The sequence below is a fragment of the Phoenix dactylifera genome, chromosome 4 (genome assembly GCF_051530095.1).
Source record: "Phoenix dactylifera cultivar Ajwa chromosome 4, Ajwa_hap1_PhDact_Kaust_v1.1, whole genome shotgun sequence".
Taxonomy (NCBI): Eukaryota; Viridiplantae; Streptophyta; class Magnoliopsida; order Arecales; family Arecaceae; genus Phoenix; species Phoenix dactylifera.
This window is the reverse complement of record NC_143193.1, coordinates 43,776,024-43,798,119: the sequence shown is the minus strand read 5'-3', so window position 1 is coordinate 43,798,119 and position 22,096 is coordinate 43,776,024. Positions and strand designations below refer to the sequence as shown.

At 34.1% G+C, this 22,096-nt stretch overlaps 1 pseudogene; it reads left to right on the top strand.

The window, feature by feature from the left end:
* Window positions 1-16,964: 16,964 nt before the first annotated feature.
* On the top strand, window positions 16,965-19,005 carry LOC103711621 (MA3 DOMAIN-CONTAINING TRANSLATION REGULATORY FACTOR 1 pseudogene; annotated as a pseudogene).
* Window positions 19,006-22,096: the final 3,091 nt, after the last annotated feature.

The window sequence follows — 22,096 nt, the reverse complement described above, 5'->3', positions numbered from 1 at the left end:
GAGCGCCTGGGACGCGACTGACAGCTTTTCAGGTTTGATTTGAATTTCAAATCTTCTCTACTTTATCTCTAACGGCTATATTTGCTTTTTGGGCTATAAAAGGGAGCTCTTAAGTGCTTCTCAACAACTCTTAACCAACCAAAAGCAAAATCATTCAAGAGAGAAGTTAGAAAGAAAAGCTCAAGGGAGTGAGTGCATTCAAGAAAGGAAATCAAGTGCTTACAAGTCTCCCAAGCGATTTCAAGCTCAACCACTCTCGTGTGCTCGGGATTCAAAGCTCACACCCAACCCTACGCGTCCCACATCGGAAGAATCAACATCTCCCACGCTTCCAACGGCAAAAAGATTCTTCCGGGTTTCATTGTTCATAAGTGCTATATTTGCTTTCTAGAGCTTTTATATCCTTTTGTACACTCTTTTATTGTGGTGCTTGTTCCAGTCAAGGGACTTGGAACAAGGGAAAGGGCGTCCCAAGCCTAAGAGAAATTGGGGGTTTTGGGTTTGTTGTGAGCCCGGTGTAAAACAACGAGTTGGGTAGTGAACTCGCAAAACTACCGTACTGTAATCTTGGATTATAGTAGAAATTCCCAAGGCGCTTTGGGGAGTGGATGTAGGAGCGGTGAAGGCTCCGAACCACTATAAAACTGTGTGTTTGTGGTTGTCTCTTCTTATCACTTTATCTTTGCTTTAGTTCATATATTTGTGTGTTTTATTTTTAAATTAGCCAAAAAGTTTTAAAACACCCAATTCACCCCCCTCTTGGGTGACCATCTCTGGGCAACATCTTTTCTATAGCAGGATCATAACATTGCGCATCTTCTTACGGTGGGCTACGCATCATCTTGTAGCAAAATTCTTCGGGACCACGTATCCTCTTGCAGTATGTTATGCATCATTTTGCGACACAACCTTCAGGACAAGTCATGTGCCAACGTATTAGCCCCCATTGGCGAAGTCCTCAACATAGCCATGTTGAAATTCAAATAGTTCTAGATTTTATATTTCAGTTCTAAAATTATTCGGTGTCAAAGTCCATCAATCATATTTATAATAAGATCATATATCATCATAATATTACAAAATAATATATTCTGTAATAATATACAATGCATCGTGAATAATACCACTCAAGAGACATGAATATAATAATTTTATAAATTGCTGATAAATTTAGAAAAAATTAAAATATTACTTATTTTGCGAATGAATCTAAAGTCTCAGTCCAATCAATTTCAAAAAAATTTCTAAGATCTTATTTTTTAAAAATTATAATCTTATCAGAATTTATCATGATTATTTCAAAATAAAAATTCTAGTTCTAATACCCTCATAGGGTTGATCTAATGAAAGTGCCCGACACCTTGGTTGCTCTGATCAAAGTAAAATTCATCTGATTATGCTGACACAGGATATAAGGGTTTCGATAGAGATCAGGGATGACAAATTCTAATAATATCCGAAAAGGGCTAAGGTGGGGGCTGGCACGCCACCTAACAACTATGAATCAAGGCCCTTCACTAGGGTTGATCTAAAATCTCTGAGATGAGTACCTTACTGGATCTAACATCTTTAGAGAGAGCAGAGAGAGAAAGTTCAGGTAGCGAGAGAAATAAGAAAGAGAAATATGAGAGAGAAAATAAGAGAGAATATAGAAGAAAGAAAAAAAAGAGAGAAGAAGAGAAGAGAGAGAATCTAAACTCTCTCTTTCTCCCTCTCTATTTTTTTTTCTTCTTCTCTTCTTTGGTGAAACAGGGAAAACTCCTCCTTCCACTCCTCTTATAATGGAGGACCATGAGGCCGGTGGCTATGGTGGTGATTGCCGACCAGAAGATTGATTACCGGGACACCATGAACGGCGGCCAATGAGAGCCGGCAACGATAAGTGCCGACAAAAAATGAGGTCGAAAAAGGACACAGTTAAGAGGCTTTTGGATCGAAAAACAAGGGATAAATAGAGCCTCTTCTTTCACAGATTTTTTCAGTAAAATCTTGGCCGGCGACAAGGCTGGTGAATGAGGAAACAAAGGAGAAGAAGATTAAGGTGCTTACCTAGGATTTCAATAAGGGATGGGCTACTTTTTTTGAAGAGCATAGAGAGCTTAAGCCATTGGCAATCTAAGAAGAAAGACAAGAAGAACAGCAACAGCTACGACGATCTTCGAGTGAGGAAGAACTAGGGAGCTTGAGGGCTTTAAATAAAAGTAGAGGCTAGGCTTATCCTAGCCTCCGACGGAGTTCAAGGTGGAGAAGGACTCATCATCCTCATCTACCGTATTCAACTAGGGCTCTGCCCTATTTTTGGTGCAGACAAACCTTCGAGTCTCAATTTGGATGCTGGGCCAAGCTAACAGGCCGGCCTAATGAGGCTGGGCCTCACACTATATTGTTAGATGAGATAGAAATATGTTAGTTTAGATTGCATATGTGAAATTTTATGACTAAAATTTATTTTCTCTCTTAACAAATATTTGCCCTTTTTATTTATATGCCTCTATTCTTCATCTATATATAGTTTCTCCTAGACATCACAAACCAATTGGATTCCATTTTTAAAAATCTTTCTCCAATTTTTATCTGTATAATTGGTTCGACTCTTTAAATTTAGAAGCAAACAAAACCAATACTCTTTCTTTATTCCACATAGCTCTATGACATCTACATCTCTTAAATTTTTTCAATGTATTATATATATATATATTGCATGTACCTAGTTGCTAGTATACTTTTAATTAAATCCAATACAATACAGATGGAAACCTCAAAACTTATAAGCTAAAAAATAACACCAATTAAGGTAGAAATAGGAAGATGAGATATCAAAATGGACAAAAGGGGTAATACACATGAAGGTTCTATTTGTCATTACTTCCCATTTCCAATTTTTAGTTTTCATAAAACCAAACCAGTTTCTATTGTCTGAAAATCAAAAGGGTTTATTGGTGGAATTGTAATTATTTCATCTAGACTTCATCTCTCTTAAATCTCAAGAGAAACCTTAAAAAAAGGATCTTTCTTCGAGTGCCAATCTGTTGCTACTTAAAATCCAACTTGATAGACGGACAAACTAATGGATGAGTCGCTTAGCTCGATTGAGTTGGAGGAGCATTGCACAATCCTGGAGCTAATCTACAACTACAAAAAACAATCAGGAGATCGCCAGAACGTATCTAGTTGGGGATCTTTCGATGCTTAAGTCAGGCAGAGTTTCAAGAGGAAACGGGAAAGATGAAAAAAAGATAAAAGCATGAGAATATGGTATTCGGATTTTTATCAATACCTGAGAGGGCTCCATGCCTGGTATTTATATAGAAAATAATGTGAATCTGCGTGGTTAAGATCACGCGATTCGCAGACGAGCAGTTGAGCTATTTTCATATCCGTTGATTAGGGCAGTTATGATATTCTTTTTAAGGCGCGCCATGATCGAGCACTTTTCTTATTTCCTAATCTGGTTAGTTATGATTCCTTTTTTGACACATAGAGATCGCGCCAAGATGTAACTCATCATGCTGATCGTTTTGAGATTTGTTTGGCCGTTGATTTTGCTGGATATGTATCCTCGTCTAGTTGACGGGCTAAGCTATCATGCAAAATTTTAGAGATGGCGAATGCAAGCCATATCAACTAGAATATTATTATTTTTGAAATAATTTTCTCTTTTCTTCTATTCTTTTTGAGATAGATTATTGTTGTTGTTGTTGTTGCCATATAGAATGTTATTATTTCTCTAATAAGATTATATGGAGGTATTTTAGTTATTTGGCTTAATAATGCCATCAATGCAGTAAAGATAAAGTAATAATTGAAGCAAATTATTTGGAAAAAGGTTCACTGATGGTATTAATCAAATGACAAAATTATTCTCATGCATGTAAGACTTTGGAATGCCATACATGAAAGGTTTGCAAAAGCATTTCTAATAAATTGCTTAGATAGGAGGAGCATTATTATTTACCCTTCTCTACATGAGGAAAAATATCTTTTAGCCCTAGAACTATTCAAGACAACTAAAAAGATTAATTAATTTTAAACAGGGAAAAAAAGGAGCAACTTCTCGAGTTTCATTTTGCCTCGTTCTTAAAAAAAAAGCACTATAGTCGAAAAAGGAAAAGCACTTTTGAGACTCGAGTCTCCACCACTCTCCAATTCAAATAACTAATGCACCTAGAGTGCAGTTTTCCTTTATCCAATTCTATTGTACTGTCCTTTAATGCTGCATGCACAATTGGCATCTGCAATTAAAACTATATTTGCACACCAAACCATATTCTCTGCATGACTCTTGCCACATACACCAATCATCATATGGTCTATCCACAATAAAACCATGCTTTATCAAGTCATCCAGTCTATTTTTTTTCTATTGCCCTCTACACTTTATGCACAATTGGCATCCACAATGAATGCTCTCTCTCTCTCTACAGAAAGCTGTATCTCAGATGGAACATAAAACCACATGAACTTTATGACCCTTATAGTATATACCAACCATCATAACCATACTCCATAAAGGTCATGTCCCCACTTCCCATCAAAACAACTAGCCTATTTTTTGTTGCCTTCTTTCCAAATGAACAATTGGCATGCAGAGTAAAGCTATTACCTCAGACTGAATACAAAACCACATGCGTTCTCTAACTCCTACCTCATCACATACTCTATCACAAGCACACAGGAAGGGTCACGCAAATTAATCATCCCTAGTAAAAGCCATGCTTCATAAATACCTTCACTCCACCTGTCACTAAAACAGCCTGTTCTAATATTTTGTTGTCTTTTATGCTTTATGAACAATAAAGCCATGAACTGAACACAAAACTACAAATCCTATATAAAGGTTCCCTTCTCAGTATAACTTATTGTTGGTACATCCCGTATAAATTTTTTTCGATGTAATGATATTCTGTACATCTATCGTACTATGTACCAATTCAATAATGGTATGTTCTTGATATTGTGTATCAAGTTGATATTAGTACGTTACTATATGCCTCGTATGCACAGGTACTGACCGATACTGTAGGCTGTAGCACAAACCAATAGCTAGCTGGGAGACGGAGGAAGACCCACATGAATCATCCACAGTGAATATGTCTTCATGCATCTCATGACTCGAGGGGCCACTGACCAAGGCCACCACGTGTGCACCAGCGGTGACGCATGCCAAAACCCACTCGTAACCGTAAACCCTCTTCCTCATAGACACTATCTCTTCCTCCCTCTCTCTCTTTCTACCTTTTTTCTTTTTTTTGCTTTGGCTCTCTCTTTCCACCTTGACGAAGAGAGAAAGAAGCCATTAAGAGCAAGAGAGAAAACAAGCAGAAGAAATTGCCTTCTACTCGAGTGGGGCTTGTTTCCCTGTTTTGGCTTGGAGAATTCCTTCGAGCCAAGGCAAGAGAGTCTTCCTCTCATTCTAGTGAACTTTTTTTTTTGGCGTCTCTTTGGGTTCTCAAGTTTAGTCTTGCATAATTTTCTTTCCTTTTCCTGATTCTTGAATCTTTTCCAATGATTTACAAGCTGCTGCTCCTTTGATTGATGATTTTATTTTTTTCTCTCTCTCTGAAGTGTGGTATGTAAGTTTATTATGTGGAATCGATTTTGTTTGGTTGCCAGGCCGTGGCTATGGCATCTCAAAACGAGAGATTTGCTAAGGATGAGAAGAGGGAGGTACTAGATACGGTGGCACAGAATGCTGGAGTGTTTTCGTTGTCACTGAGATCGACGACTTCTTTGGTTTCAAATCAGCATCACATAGTTGGCATCAGGCATGTCCGCACTCACTCGGGGAAGCTCGAGCGAGTGATGCAATGTAAGTTGATCTATCTTTCTTATTTATTTGCTCTTTCTTTTTTTTGAAGAGTCTATTGGTTTGAAGAAATTTTATGGTTGTCTGTTTCTCTAGATCAGCTTCTATCATTCATTCGTGTCTTTTAGTTCTGCATAACATTATAGTGATCAGGAGGATGATGTTGTAATGCCAGTTTTAAATGCATCTCTTACATATAATCCAAGGTATAAATGTTCAACCTGCTAAAGATTTCCAATGTATATGTGCTATGGCTTTCTATAGATATATATTTTTCCACCAAGCTGCTTTCAGATGAGATCTTGAGACTAGTACTACTAGTCTTTTAACTCATAGTACTGCTAAAAATTTTACTTTCATTATTAGGGCTAGCTCCATCCAAGTACCTTAGGAAATACTAAATATGATTGATTAGGACTGTAAGTTACAACTTATGGAAATCTTTCTAGACATGCCAAGAATAACAGCCCACGGTTGCGTGAGACTTTTGTAGGAGATTGGGCTTTTGAATTCTCTCTCATATTTACTCTCAGCTTTTACCTTTGTCTACATGCTTGACACCCATTCTCCTTTGGTCCTCCTTAGACCAAAACCCAGCACACTTTGATATGGTGTTTAGATCTAGGACCATAGTTTCCTGACAGACTTGTGCAAGCAACGCATTTTGGAGCTCACCGCTCAGCTTTTGATCGATAAGAGGATGGTGATGACTTTGATCATCATTAGTTTTGCATATCATGCGAAGATATTGGTGCATGGTCAAGCCTTATTTTATTCATATCCCCTGCTTGCTAGAAAGTTGCCTTCAACATCACTAGCCACCTTCAACTTTTGACTTCCATGCACCACCGATCCTTATTTTGATCTTCTATGGAACCACAAAAGATCTATTTTTTTTCTTTTAAGAAGATTATAGAACCACAAAATATACTAAACTTAGCACGGTGAAAGTCACTGGCTAAAGATTGTCTCCTTTATGAGGAGATAAAGTTTTCTCCTATGATATGCTATTATTATCTTAGATTGATCACATTTGCATTCGCTCTTCATTCTTAGGAAAGAAAAGAGGGCAAATTTCTAACACCATGACCATTGATAGAACCTAACATCATCCATTCTTGCCCTCCACAATCTGATTATTTGATTTCATGGGTGCACATTGACTCGACTTGATCTAATCGGAGAGAAGAAAGAATTTTCTCAACTCACTCAATTCGAACCTCTCAAAAAAAATTTTAAAAAAAATAAAAGTAGGACTTAAATCACTTTTTCTTTCACCGATGATCATAAAATTGGGGTACATAGTTTCTATTCATAATGATGAGGTCTGCTCGTACATAATTTGGATCATATTTCTTTCGTAATTCTAATAAAACTTACTTTCCTAAAATAGATATTACTAAATTCAGAAAAAGCTATAATTTTATAAGAGGTAGATCTTAATTTCTACATCAACTTTATCTTTTGTTGCTCGCCTGACACTTTTCGGAATGGAAGATTCATCGGTCAAAGTCTTTTTTGAAAAAAAAAACTTATGGTTCGACCTGCCCATTTTAAAGATGATGAAATTTCGGCCCATTTTAACCCTCTAGGGGCGAACTACATCGTAAATCTTAAAAAATTATCCGCTTTGAGTAAAAAGATCATTTTAATCGGGTGTTGTATGATTAAGTTATAGCTTTTGAAAGTTTGGCTCACAATGCAGCTTCTGAATTTGGTAGATCTCGCTCATAGACCTTGTTCAACCCTACTCATGGTGGCCAAAAAGTGATCCACATCATAAAAAGAAGCAAAATGGTAGTGAAATCTCTTGGAGACAACTTTAGAGAGAAATCTCCATAAATGAATGCTCATAATAAGCAAATATTAATATAATTCAAAAACAACGGTAACTTTTCTAAAAATTTTCTTAAAAAAATCTAACAATGTCCTTATTTGATTCAAAAGTTAAAATCATATATATCAATTTCCTTTTTGGTTGAAAAGGCTCATGGGTAACAGCTACACAACAAGGGTTACCCTTATACAAATATTGATAGCTCCTAGACTTTATTGATCGCTCTTGAAAAAGTACTTTCTGGCCTCCAAAAGCTCTCTCAAATATTATCTTAGTAGCACTACTAAAGAATTTACCAACTTGGTAAGCCTGCACCTTCAAATCATATATAACTTGAACAACTAAATATCTATTGATATGTAGTTTGTGAAGGTGTAAAATTCTCCACCTATAGGAATGCTTACTAAACTATTCCTAAACTAGAATATCTAACATATACTTTACATATCAAATACATAAACAATTGTTTCTTATTTGATTTATCATGCAAAAACATTATTTTAGTACTTTAATTTTCTAACTCTCTAGTCTAATACAATAAGTTGCCTCTCACAACCACACAAATATAGGTGAGCCTTTTGAATTTATCTTATAGTGGATTAATACCTTACTCATTGATAATAGACTTATTGGTAGTAAATATCCTTTCTCTAGGCATTATAAGAAATGTTGCTATTGTAGAATGAAGTGCAAAGTAACCAACCCAAAAGTCTCTAGTTACCTAAGAGAATAAAATACTAGCATTTATCGAGCCTTTCTTTTGAATCTATAATTGACAAGGTTGCCTTATCCCTATAAATTAATAAAATTATGGGATCTAATTAATCTCTTCCTAGTGATAGTTATAATAATACTAGCCTTCTTACAAGATTTACTATATAAAATATTTACTTTCTCACAAGATTTATGTAATATTTTTAATTAATAATGATATTAACATAAAACATAAACATAATTATTTCTTCGTAATATGCTAGCATATGTATTTCATGAGTTTAACTCAAAAAAACTCCTGCATATAGATCAAGCATCAAATTTGCTCATGTTGTTAACTTGTATAAGAATGTTTGTTCCAAAAATGAAAAGAGAGGGAGGAAAGACAAACTGGATCCAAAACCACATTTATGCATCATACCCAAGAATATCTTCTTTCTAAGATGAGAAATAAGAAGTCAATACATAGACTTTTCATGAATCCCAAGCAGCCAATTTAAACTATAGCCACTTCTTCATACTTTTGAACAGTCGGTTGTATTGACACCCTTAAGTTTTGATTGAATAGTTTGCCACTTCTTATATGTTATTCATGATTTCTTTAGGTCTCTTATTTGAGCTATGTAGTAACTATCCCTATTGTAGTTTTTCCTCACCTTTTTCATGCTATTGGCAAATTAGCTCATGAATACATGCTAGAGAAAAGATATTCAATAAAAGAAATTATACAAAGTTAAAAATGAATAAAAAAATAAATAATGAATCTGGTAAATATAAAACATAAACAAAAGTGAAATAAAATAAAAACATAAATAAAAAGTATTAAAATATAGAGTAAAAATAAATAGGAAATGAAATAATTAAAATTAATAAAAATTAAGAAGATAGTAAGATAAAAATAAAATTAGAATACAAAGTGAAAAGAATATTTGATCGATGGATGTGAAGCCATTGACCATTAACATAAATTAAATAAGAAGAAACCTAGAAGATACCAAACTAATTATATGAGAGACATGCATATTCGCAAATGCAAATGATGGTAACTAACTAATTTAGGAAACTATTGAAGACATTAGATTGGTAAAGTGGAAAAACAAGAGCTTTAAATTGGATTTTGGCAAACATTAGTATCTAAAAGAAGAAAGAGAGAACATGGGAAGCGAAGGGCATATAGAGGGGAGGGGAGAGGGGGGAGAGCGGATTATAATGAAATAATTATAGATATGGTTATATTTTGGAATGGAGAAAATTAATTAGTTGGAAAGCAAATTAAGAGAATATTTGTTTGTTGATTTTATTAGGTAGTATGTTATATATAAGAGAGAGAGAGAGAGAGAGAGAGAGAGAGAGAGAGAGAGAGAGAGAGAGATTTGAATGGGCGCCATATCTAATAGGGAATAAAATAGACAACTTGAGCGGCCAACACAACCTCCAACTAACTTGAGATAAGCAGGTTTAGAATTGGCATATATATATATATATTATAATATTTTGTATCATAAATAGGTGGAGATGACCGTGCCATTTGTTAAATTAGTTAGATCTAGTTAGGAGTGAACTTCATTGCCCTTTTGCTAAAATTCCATGAGCGATACTATGCTCTTGAAAATCATAATCTTTTTTTTTGTGTTTTGGGTTCAAGAACAAGTTGAGTACAAGAAACAACCTTCTTAAGAAAACAAGATTTCATCTTAGAGGACTTGTGTTTTGTAATGCTCCTAAAGAGTCTATCAACCATCTCCTACGATGGTGTCCTTTGGTAAAGGAGGTCAGGGATAAAAAACTCTTAATGTTGAACCTCACTTCTTCCGCCTTTTGTCCACAACTTTTAGACTGGCTGGAGGAACTCTTCTATACCTAAAACACCACTAAAGCTTTCATTTGATTCTTTATGGGTAGTTTTATTTGGATCATTTGGAAAGAAAGAATAGTCATATAGTTCTCAATAAGATTTTCTTGTTGCATTTCATCCTTTCTACTTCCAATAGCTAGTCAATTCTACGTAATCAAGAAAAATTCTTTCATTTTTCTAGACTTTTTAGAAGCTATATAATCTTTGCACTCCCCCTTTAAGAGGTTGTATTATTCTTTCTTAGTGTGAAGTTGAAAATAAAGATCAAGTATAATTTACAAAATTTATTTAGTCTTAATTTGAAGAATCTAGTAGTTTGCTATATTTGGTGATCAACTATGCGGCAGATGATTGTGGAACAAGATATAGTACATTAACCTTTTACTTTTTCCATCATGAGGAAGTCTTACTCTATCCATCGTTAAATATTCAATATCCCATTGTGGAGCATGATAATTCAAGTCATCAAAATGTTGGGGATGATAATTTATGCCATAAAAGCAAATGATGCATAAATTTTTTTGGGCCATATCTAAGTCATAATATTGTTGTTTTGATCAACTATGAATTGGAGGCTTGACCCTACTGTGTGGGACTTGGGTGCTGCTCAACCAAGCCTAAGCTGGTATTGTTCTAGGCCAAGGTGTAGGTTGGACGTGAGACCCTCCATGAAGGACCTGGGTCCAATCTTGACCAAACCTTAGTTGGCAATGGGCTTGACTCGCATAAGCGAGACATGAAAAACTGATTCACCAATAAGATTCCAAGCCACCACCACTATTTGAATATTACAGTAGTCTCAAATGATATATCCCACCCTTAGCTTTAAGTTAACTATAAAAAATAATTTTGATCCATTTAGGTTGACAAGGAGTCCAAGAAACAAGTTGAGTTATAGACAAGACCAAAGAAAGGAGGGAGAGGATACTCTAGAGACTTGGAGAGGATGCAACATGAACAAAAATAAGATACTCAGAGGACATCTTGAAGGTAGTTGAACAATCTAAGGTGGTAGTAGTATAATATGTTGGAAAATCACCTCATTCATTAACTTCCAAAGACGTGATGGAATATAAGCAAAATATATTATTATAGCTTGATAGTACATTAAAGCTACATTGAAGATATTGCAAATTTATTCACAAACAACAACTTCTTTTAATTCTCTACTTTTCTTGTTCTTTTTAAAGGCAAGCTTTGCTGAAGTGAACAACATATTGAATCTCTGGTCCCATGTCATGAGAGGAATAAGGAGATCTCCTTAGTTCCTATCTAGTCGAATGAAGAAAAAAAAGCCTAGCTTGAGGCACCTAAGACTCTACCTATATTCTTGTAGCATCTCGAATGGTGTTTATCATTTGGGAGTCTCCATCCGTAAGTTTTTTCAAGGTTAATTTCGATGGTTGTATAATAGATGGTGGCAGGAGGGGTGGAGCAGGCTTTGTGATCAGAGACCTGAACTCTAGAACGGTGGCAGCTAAGAGAAGCATGATCTTCAATATCTCGGTCCTTAGAGAAGAGTTGAGGGCTACCTGCACCGGCCTCAGCCATGTCTGGCGTGTTTTGAAAAACAGTGTCATTTTATTGGAGTGTGACTCAACCACAGTGGTTGGCTAGATTCAGGGTCGTGCGAGTAAGGTATGAATCCATCCCCTGCTTTGGGACATCTAGAGCTTGGCAAGAGGATGCATCTTGTTCGGAGTCAGAAAAATCTACAAGGAGGCGAATGGTGGAGCGAATTGGATGACTTCTTTTGTGGTGGATCACTCTGATGGGATTCTCTGAATCGATGAGGCGCAGTTGCCAAGGGCCTTTCAAATTTTATTATTTTCTAACTTTCTTGGATGTATTTATACTAAAGTAGTGTGAATCGCCCATTGTAGTAAAAAAAAGTCTAAAAACAAAAGCAAGGAGTCAATAAAAGTTCGGTTAAGCTCTCTGAGCTCTTAGCTGCAATTGATCCTATAAGTTCAACATTGCCAATTGAATTAACACTAGCAAGTTGCCAGTAGAGGAGAATTGACGTGCTACCATAGTATATGTATTGTTTTCAAGAATCATTAATTAGAGGTGGAATTTTGCTTCCAATTTTGTATAATAACCTAATTAAGAAAAAAAGGTTTAGTTTTCAAAACTAACTTTTCAATTACTTAGGCATCCATCCCTTTGCACTTCACCGGCTTTATATATTTGCATGCTAGCAGGTAGCGTCAACCGTATGAACCGCTAAGCTTGCTGCACTCCACTTTGTCAGCTGACTCTATTTTCTACTAGCTAGCAACATGTTTCAAGTAATACGAACTGCTACACTTTGCTTGCTTCTATATGATAATATGCACCATCATTTGTTGCACTCCTCAAAAAATAGAAAGAGATCAAAGAATGAATGGTTCTCCAAAAGGCAATAGTGATTGAGCTTGAGTAAGTGAAAGGCAGGTCGAAAGAGCTAATTTGACTCAGACAATCCACAAGTGAAGGATTGTTCCTTTAGTGTCAAAATTGTTGCAAAATTGATAGTCAGTGAATCTTGAGCAATATATATGCTAAGGTTGCCTATCACTATTTTGCTCCTTTCTAAAGGCCTCCTGCTCCAAGTTTCATTGAGCACCTATTTCAAGTTTCATTTTGGGCATTTACTAGGTTTGAGATTATTATATGGTCCAATTTATGTGTCTAGACTGTCAACCTTGAAAGGGGCTCTTTCAATACTGTGGCTTGGATCAAAGTCTCCAACAATTCCCACAACCCTTATCTAAAGAAGATAGCTTCATTTAGCCTCCAAGGTTTTAAAATAAATAAATTTTAAGGAAAGGAGATAATCAAGCAAACTTTCTTACCAACTAAGCCTCTGATGCTATCAAGCTCTCTTCCACTTGCTGATACTCTCACTTTTCACTAAAGATCTCTTACCACATTCTATTGATGCAACTGCTCAAGTTTTTCTTAGATAGTAGCTATTCTTTTCTGTTTTCACGTTTATCCTTCTATTCAATTGGGTTCTAGCCTTTGTCCTCTAGAGAAATAAAAATTATTATACGATCAAAATTTGACTAAATTAAAATGAAATTTTGGTTCTCTTTAACCTTCAATCACCATTTACTCAGTCTAAGTTCTAACTTATCTGTTCATTTTGTGCATCTTGCATTAAGTTGATGCACTTCAAATTCTCTATATACTTAACTTTGATTTATGGCAAAATATCAATCTCATCTAATTGCTCTTAAACTTCCATTTTAGGATATATAACATAGGGACTCTGTAATTTGTAGGAAATGTTTCTTTTAACTAGTAATTCATATCCTACTTTCTAAAAGTGAACAAGCAACATTGAGATCATAATTAAAACAATAAGTTTTGAAGAAGAGAGATTAAGCACAACATAATTAATAATTATTAATATTTAGTTAAAGATACCATTTTTACATGATATTTTCTAAACTTTTCTTGAAAAGGCTATTAACATAGGAACAAAATTTGGTATATAATCTTTTTGAAAATTTGGAACTTCTATATTTAGTATAGAAAAAGCATTGTACATAATACACTCTTGCTTTTCCAAACTAAAAGAATGGTCATGTACCTATTAGTACTATATAGGTCATTAAACTAGGGATTTAGATTGTAACTTTTGCGTGAAAGATGGATTCCCCTTCCTTCGTGCAAATCAACTATTGGATTACCTACGGCACATATCTCAAAGCTCTCCAAAGCCATCATTCATCTATCTGTACAAATTTCAAAGCAGACAGTGGATTCGTGTAAAGGTGAATCCTTCTTTTGCATGAAATATACAACCTGTTCTCTTAAACTAGTAGTAAAAAAGAAAGGTAAGATTGAATTAGGATTTTGAGGAACATGGGTGTAACTAAAATATAAAAGAGAGTGTGGAAAGAAAAAGAGGCTTGTAGAGATACAGTGAGAGAGCTTAGAGTAGGGACTTGTCTTATTTATGGCTAAGTATTTAAAAATAAAAGTAACTTATACCATCATTGATCGATAAATATGTATTGCTATACAAGCTCAACATGAGCTAACAAAGGGCTAGTTCAAATGAGAATAAAAATAGAAAGAAAGGTGTATTTAATAGTAAGGGTTAATTTGTAACTGATGGTGATATAATGGGGTCAGCATAAAATTTGGGGGCACATTGGGGGTATTCTATATTAATACGTGGTAGTATGATACATATAGACTGTATGTATTCTTCAAATCCTTGATAGGGTTATATTAGAAAGTTCATCAAGAGAAAAATATCATAAGTTAGATTGGATAATTAGATTATGTTATACATGACAATGACAAATTTGAGTAGGCAGCATATATGGTCATATTGTCATAGAATATAATAAATTAGTTATGACCTTCCTCTAAATTAAATTTGATCACAGTTAATGGTAGAGAGAGTATGGGTAGCTTATAAGAGTTTCTTGTTGACAAGAGGGAAATTTAAAAGAGAGGAGTATAGTTTTTAATGTTTTCTTAGTAAAATGTTTTCCTAAAGTTTCTTAAAAATGACAACACCCTTTAAGGAATAAAATTTTAATGCATGAAATATTTTAAAATTTAAAATTTCATTTATTAATATAAAAAATGTACCATCTATTTCAATTCCAAAAATATATCGGTTTATAATGCTATAAAAGAGACTAAGTTGGTAAAAAGAAAAAAAAAACATGATTGAAAGGAGATCCTAGAGAGCATTAGCAACCTTAATAGAAAATAAAGTATATAGGAAGGGAAAAGGTATATTGAAAAGAGACTAAAATGAGAGAACATGTATATAAGTAACATATAGAGAAGGTTTTTCTAAAAGAAATGTCTAGAGAATGGTTTCTATTATATCTCTCTTTAGACTTTTTGAGAGAGACATTTCTTTTCTACCATGCCTATAACCAAAATAATATCCCTTACCTTGCTACCAACTTCTTAGGACTTTTGGTTTTTTGTGGCTAGGGAGCCCTCCTCTCTTTCATTATCCTTTTTTCACTCTATCTCCCCTTCCTCTCCTCACACTTTCTCTATTTTTTTTCCTACCTCTTTCTCTTGTCCATAGTGTTCTTCTTAACCTTCGCATGGCTTTGTAGTCAAGCTTTTGACTGCAATCTTGCAAAGTTTTGTCGCACGAGGCCTCTCCTTCTCTAGTTCAAATCTCTACTCTTATGGGGGTCTCAAGTCATTGCATGCTCTTGTCTCCTCTAATGCTCCTCCTTTACTCCACCCTTTCCGTCTCTCTCTGTAGCCCCTCTACTTATCTCTTACCTCCTCAATCTCTCCACCATCCCCCCTCTTTCTCGCTTCTATGTCCTCCCCCTTATCTCTCTTTCTAGTTCTCTTCACCCTTGAATGTTCTTGCATCCTCAATCTACCTAGTCTCCCCTTCTTCCCCACGTGTAATTTTGAAATTTGATATTCACTCAGCAACCATTTCTTTGTTTGGTTGTAAGACATGATTTCAATAGTGGTGGAGTATATTATGGACAATAGGAACCCGATCATAACTGTTTGGTTGTTTTTGTGGCAATAAATTCAAGATAATGATGGTCTGCCCTGTGGGGGTTGCCTTCCCCTAATTTTATCTCTTTGGCTCCATGGCTTATAATAATGGCTCACATGATGAAATTGGATCCCTCCCCATCATAGTCATATATTCATCTTACTAATCAAAGTCTCCATCATGGTTTGAATCTAAATTTCAATTTGAATTTGAATTGTTTTGTTGGGTTTTGGAAAAAAATTGCTTTGGTTTGTTTTCCTTGTTATTTTGGGGTGACATCTATGAGATGATTTTTTTTTATATTATCATAGAGGGACTTTATTGGGTTGCATGAGATTTTTTCTCTTTTTATTGGTACTTTATGTACATTTCTAATTTCCCCTTCCACCTTTTTCTCAAAAAAACTCTATAGAAGTGTTATTTTGGGAAATGAAGATAATTAGTAAGCTATAAACTATATTGAGAAAAAATGTTATAATTTGGGCCAAGCAATTAGGTTATTATATTTTACATAAGAAATATGGAATTTAATGGGTAGTTTATGAAGTATGGTACTTTAGGCTGTTAGTGAAGAAATAAATTAGTTGTAAGGTCTCTTGTCAGATATGATTAGATAAATGAGAGGGCAGTTTCTAATAGCCTATTTTGGATGATAGATAGAGAGAGGTTTGAAATGTATAGTTTAATGTTTGCCTAAGGATGCCACTTTTATATGGTGCTTTTAGTTTACTTTGAAAATAATAAATGCCTTGTTAGAATAAAGTTTGATATATGGAATTTTGTTGAAAATTGAAATCTCCTATCTTTTCACAAATAAAAAAGGAGTGTACATTAAGCATCTATTATCCCAAATCCAAAGGATGATGATATACTAATTAAGGATACTATAAAAGAGATTAAATTATTAAAAAGAAAAAAAGATAAGATTGAATTGGGATGCAAAGGAACATTTGTAGGCATAAAGAAAGAGAGATAATGGGGATAGTAGAAAGAGATATTGAATAACATTAAAATATTTGATACCACAATCGTTACATGTGAGTACATTAGATACTTGCTCCTACTAGATTATTATTATAACACAAGTACCTGTACTTTGTCTTTTTTGAAGAAATACCTATAATTTGTGTCAATCATATTATATTGTGACATCTGGTTTAGGTAGTCTTGATGGACGGTGCACTTTGGGAGAATTTCTTAATACTCGGTCGAGTTCGTGCCTTGATAGAAGTGACCCAAACTATAATAGTGGCGAGGTATGGACTACTTGGTATTTTAAGATCTAAATTTTTGATTTTGGACTAATATTTGTAGATTGTTTGTGGACTATAGTAGGACCTTACTTCCTAGGATTCCCATTAGATTTTAATTATATTTGCAATGATATTTTTGGTTTTTTTTTTTTTTGATAAAGCAATGAATTTTGATTGTCTGGACATTCTTTCTTTGGATTTTGTTCAAGCAGGAATCTTATCATCTAGAAGGTGCTACCATTTTCAACCCATTGGATGACTATAAAAAGTCTGTGACTACAATTATCAAGGAATACTTCAACATTGGAGATGTGGACTTGGTAGCCTCTGATCTAAAAAGCCTCGAGTCCAATGAGCACCATCCCTACTTTGTTAAGAAGCTTGTGTCCATGGCTATGGATAGACATGACAGAGAGAAAGAGATGGCCTCAATTTTGCTATCAACCTTATATGCTAGTGTGATAAGCTCTACTCAAATTAGCCAAGGCTTTGTTATGCTTCTTGAATCCGCAGATGATTTGGTGATTGACATACTTGATGCAGTTGATATCTTAGCTCTCTTCATAGCCCGTGCAATTGTTGATGAAATACTACCTCCAGCTTTTCTTCTTCGAGCAAAGAGAACATTGTTCATGTCCTCTTTAGGGCTTCTAATTTTACAAACCACTGAAAAAAAATATCTATCAGTTCCACACCATGCAGAGTTTGTTCAACAACGATGGGGTGGTAGTACCCATGCCACTGTTGAAGTAGTTAAGAAAAAGATTTTAGACCTATTGAGAGAATATATTCAGAGTGGAGATGTGAAAAAAGCCTGCAGGTGTATTAAGGACCTAGAAGTTTCATTCTACCATCATGAGGTTGTGAAACAGGCTTTGATCCTTGCCATGGAGATAAAGACTTCAGAGAAACTGATATTGAAGCTACTGAAAGAAGCTACTGAAGAATATCTAATCAGTTCTTGTCAGATGTTGAAAGGATTTTTCCGAATCATTGATAGTCTCGATGATTTGACACTTGATATTCCCTTAACCAAAGATACCTTTCAGTTACTAGTTCCAAAAGCAATCTCTAAAGGATGGCTTGATTCTTCATTCTTGGTCACATTTTCTAATGCAGCTGGCGAAAATAGACATGAGAATGAGAAGAAGTTAAGGCATTTTAAGGAAGAATCTATAAAGATAATTTGTGAGTATTTTTTGTCAGATGATATACCTGAGCTTATCAAAAGCCTTAAAGATCTTGCTGCTCCAGAATACAGTCCTATTTTCCTCAAAAAATTGATAAGACTTGCAATGGATAGGACAATTAGAAAAAAGGAAATGACTTCTATTCTCCTATTTGAACTTCATCTTGAGGTCTTCTCAAGCGAAGATTTTGTGAATGGATTTATAATGCTTTTGGAGTCTGTGGAGGACACTAGACTAGACATTTTAGATGTCTCAAATGAGCTAGCTTTTTTCCTAGCTAGAGCAGTGATTGATGAGGTATTGGTCCCATTCGATTTAGATGAAATTAATAGTAAGCTCCCACGCAATTGCAGTGGTAGAGAAGTTGTTCGGATGGCTCGCTCACTTATTTCTGCACGTCATGGTGGAGAGAGGATACTAAGATGCTGGGGTGGTGGCATCGGTTGGGCATTGGAGGATGTAAAGGACAAAATTGCAAAACTTCTAGAAGAATATGAGAGTGGAGGTGATCTAAGGGAAGCTTGTCATTGCATTCGTAACCTTGCTATGCCTTTCTTCAATCATGAAGTAGTAAAGAGAACTTTGGTTATGGCAATGGAAAAGCAAAATGATGGCCTCCTATTTCTACTAGAAGAGTGCTATGGTGAAGGGTTGATTACCATCAATCAGATGACAAAAGGCTTCTCTAGGGTCAGAGATGGCCTAGATGATCTAGCCCTTGATATCCCAAATGCAGGACAAAGTTTTGACTTATATGTAGAGCATGCCATGAAGCATGGATGGCTCTTACCATCCTTCAATGCTGGTACACTATAGTCTCCTGTTGATACAGGCACTTGAAGATTACAATATTGGTTTCTTTATTTTATTGCTTCTGTAAGCTTCCAAATTTCATTATTAAAAATAAAATTTGTATGCAAAATACTTTTGAGTAGAGTTATGTCTATTTAAAATATCTTTTAGTTCACATGGAATATTATAAAAAGATCTTTTGTATAAATGAAGGCAAGCTCCCTAACCAATGATCCTCCCTTTATATTGCACTACTGAGAGAAGCATTCTTGAAACCTTGTATTAGCCATTTTAATTTAATTATAAAAAAATAATATTAGTTGGGGAAATTTGTGTTGATCAACTTATTTTTGTTTTTACAGATGTGGTATTGGTGAGAGAATAGAATATATAGTCAAGGTAGTTTTCAAGCTGATAAAATATTAATTAAATCAATAGGGTTTGATAGAGGACCACATGCATATAGGATTATCATAAGTAGTAACTAATGTTTGGGATGTCCTATTCTCACATATTTATGTCTATTTCACTATCAACATATGCCAAATTAGGCGTTCCTAGTATATATAGCCTACAAGGTAGTGGTACTGAGACTTGCAATTTTGTTAATCAAATGTTTTAACTATGTTGTATTGAAAGGTCAATTTCCTAAGGAGCCTTTTAAATTTTGTTATATAGATTTTGAAAATTTTGTTGTAAACTATCCTACCTTGTATATTGGGTCTAGATCTAATGGTGTATTAGCTTCTACTTGGCTTAAATTGAAGTGCACATTGCTTGATAATTATACTTAATTTGATTGTTCTTGTAGTCTAATTATCATCATGTGGAGATGCTAAACGATACATCATAAATAGCTACTTATTTCACAACTCTAAGAGCCTTGTAACCTTTTATAGTTGGTCTTACATGAAATATATTTTCATGTAGGATGATTCGAACTATCTCACTCTTGGAGTTATAAACCTTGGACAACAAATTCATGTAAGTAGACATGAATGATTATAAAAGATTCTAGTTCAAGATATGGAAAGTTTAAAGTTTTTTGCACTCAAATGCCATGTCATAACTAAAATAAGACTATAGATGGGGCAGATACAGGATAAATCTAAGCAAGATTTAAAATATATTTTTGGAATCTATTTGGATTCGTATGTAGTTCTGAGTTGGATTTGGCTTTAGACATTATTAGGTTGGTAGATTTTTTACTTAATTTTTTTAATTATTTTGAGTATTTACCTTAAGAATCGTTTTCATGAGAAAACAATCATGTGACAAAACACTAAATTACACTATCCATGGTGTCCAATCTTCTTTTTACATGATTTTAGTTCTCGCTAATTAAATGTAGCTCAAATGTTTCTTTCTCTATATATAAATGCCAAATCTTAGTTCAGTTTAATCTTAGCCATGAATGGCTATCTTTACATCTTCTATACTTGGATATACGTGACATGTAGCATGCAAATATGCATATAATTATTTAGAAAATGTTATTTGTGTTATTGGTTAGTACATAAAGTTTAGCAATGATTATACTTCTAGGATTTGAGTTTAAAATATATCAATAATATAGAACATGTGAACTAAAAGTTTGACCATAAATTATTTACAACATCTAAAATTCATGTTGAGGAATTTTAACAATAATTGACTTGGTAAAAAATGAGTGACTTCTAAATGTGGGATCCCAAAATGCATGTTATGCGATATAAATCCATTAGCAATCATTCAAGAGCAGCTAAGAAGAGAAAGCATTATCTATCCAGTAGACATCATCAATTAATCTATAACCATGCTTCAATTGATAAAATCCTGTTTGTATAATGTTACAAAGCTAGAGTGCTAATACGCATAGCATGTCATATAAATTAATGCTTACATATTTAATCAATATTTGCATGTTAGTGTCGTTTCACTTCAAGTCTTAACTATGTTAGTTATTACCGAGTATGTATTTGAGTTATTTGATTCAAGTCTAAACATATTCATGATCAAATCAGTAACAATTTATATCATATAATCAATATTTGAGACCATATTTGGAATTTTCTAATTTTAGAGTCATGATTTTATCCTTTTTAATATATTTTTTTTAAAATTTTGAGTGTGTCTTCAGTGAAGAGAGAATATTTAAAAATAGAGAAGCATAAGATAATGATGTGAGAAAATATGGATTTGGAACCTTGAAGTGGAAATTTCCAATTTATGTTTAAGGTTTAATTGCATAATCAAACACCTAACATTTTAAATCATAACTCATGATTTTAAAAATATGAGTGTCACGAACTATCATAATTTGTGGTACATAGTATATCCAAACATGTCATAAACTTGCATCAATAATCCTGTCAAACTTCAATTTTGAGATAGAAACCTAGTTATCTTTTTTCCAATGAGCAAATTAGTGAGTCATTAAATATCATTTTCAGTCGTAACATGAAAAGAGTAACCCTTAAAGTCATTTGAAAACTAGCCAACAAAAAAGATGTGAATAAACTTCCAACCTTCAGAAATGATCTTGAAGAAAAGTATATTTTTTTCTCATGAAAATATAACATATGCAAAAGGAGGCAACATTGCTTTTGTATATTTTTGCAATCACTTAGTAGATGAATATAAATGCAAATGCTAATTCCCATGGGTTTTAGTGATTGAGATGGAACTTAAGAAATTTCATAGTTACTTGCGGGAATTATCTTCAATGGGGCAAATGTAGTTTAAGACAAAATAAAAAAAAAATAATGATGGAGCAACTTTTGATACTAAAGCATTAAATATTTCACTCCAATTGATTCCATGAGTTGTTCTTTTTGAGGTATCATTTCTTGTTTCTATTTGAAGATGATAAAACATATGATATGAAAATTATGTGGACTCTCACAAATCTAAAATTATATATGATGTGTCAATCAACAACATATATAGATTTGGGTTTAGGTAGAGGTATTTTATTATTTTCAATCAACCTTTCAATTCAACTTTTAGACACAAAAACTAACTATTTAGCAAACTTTATTCCATTAACCTATAAAAGTAGATGGACTTTGTCTTTATTCCATAGAAGCTAAACTTTCATTATGTTGAGAAAGGGTAAATATTTCAAAGGAGGGGAAGAGAAAGTGCTAAAATTATATTATTTAGAAAGATAACAA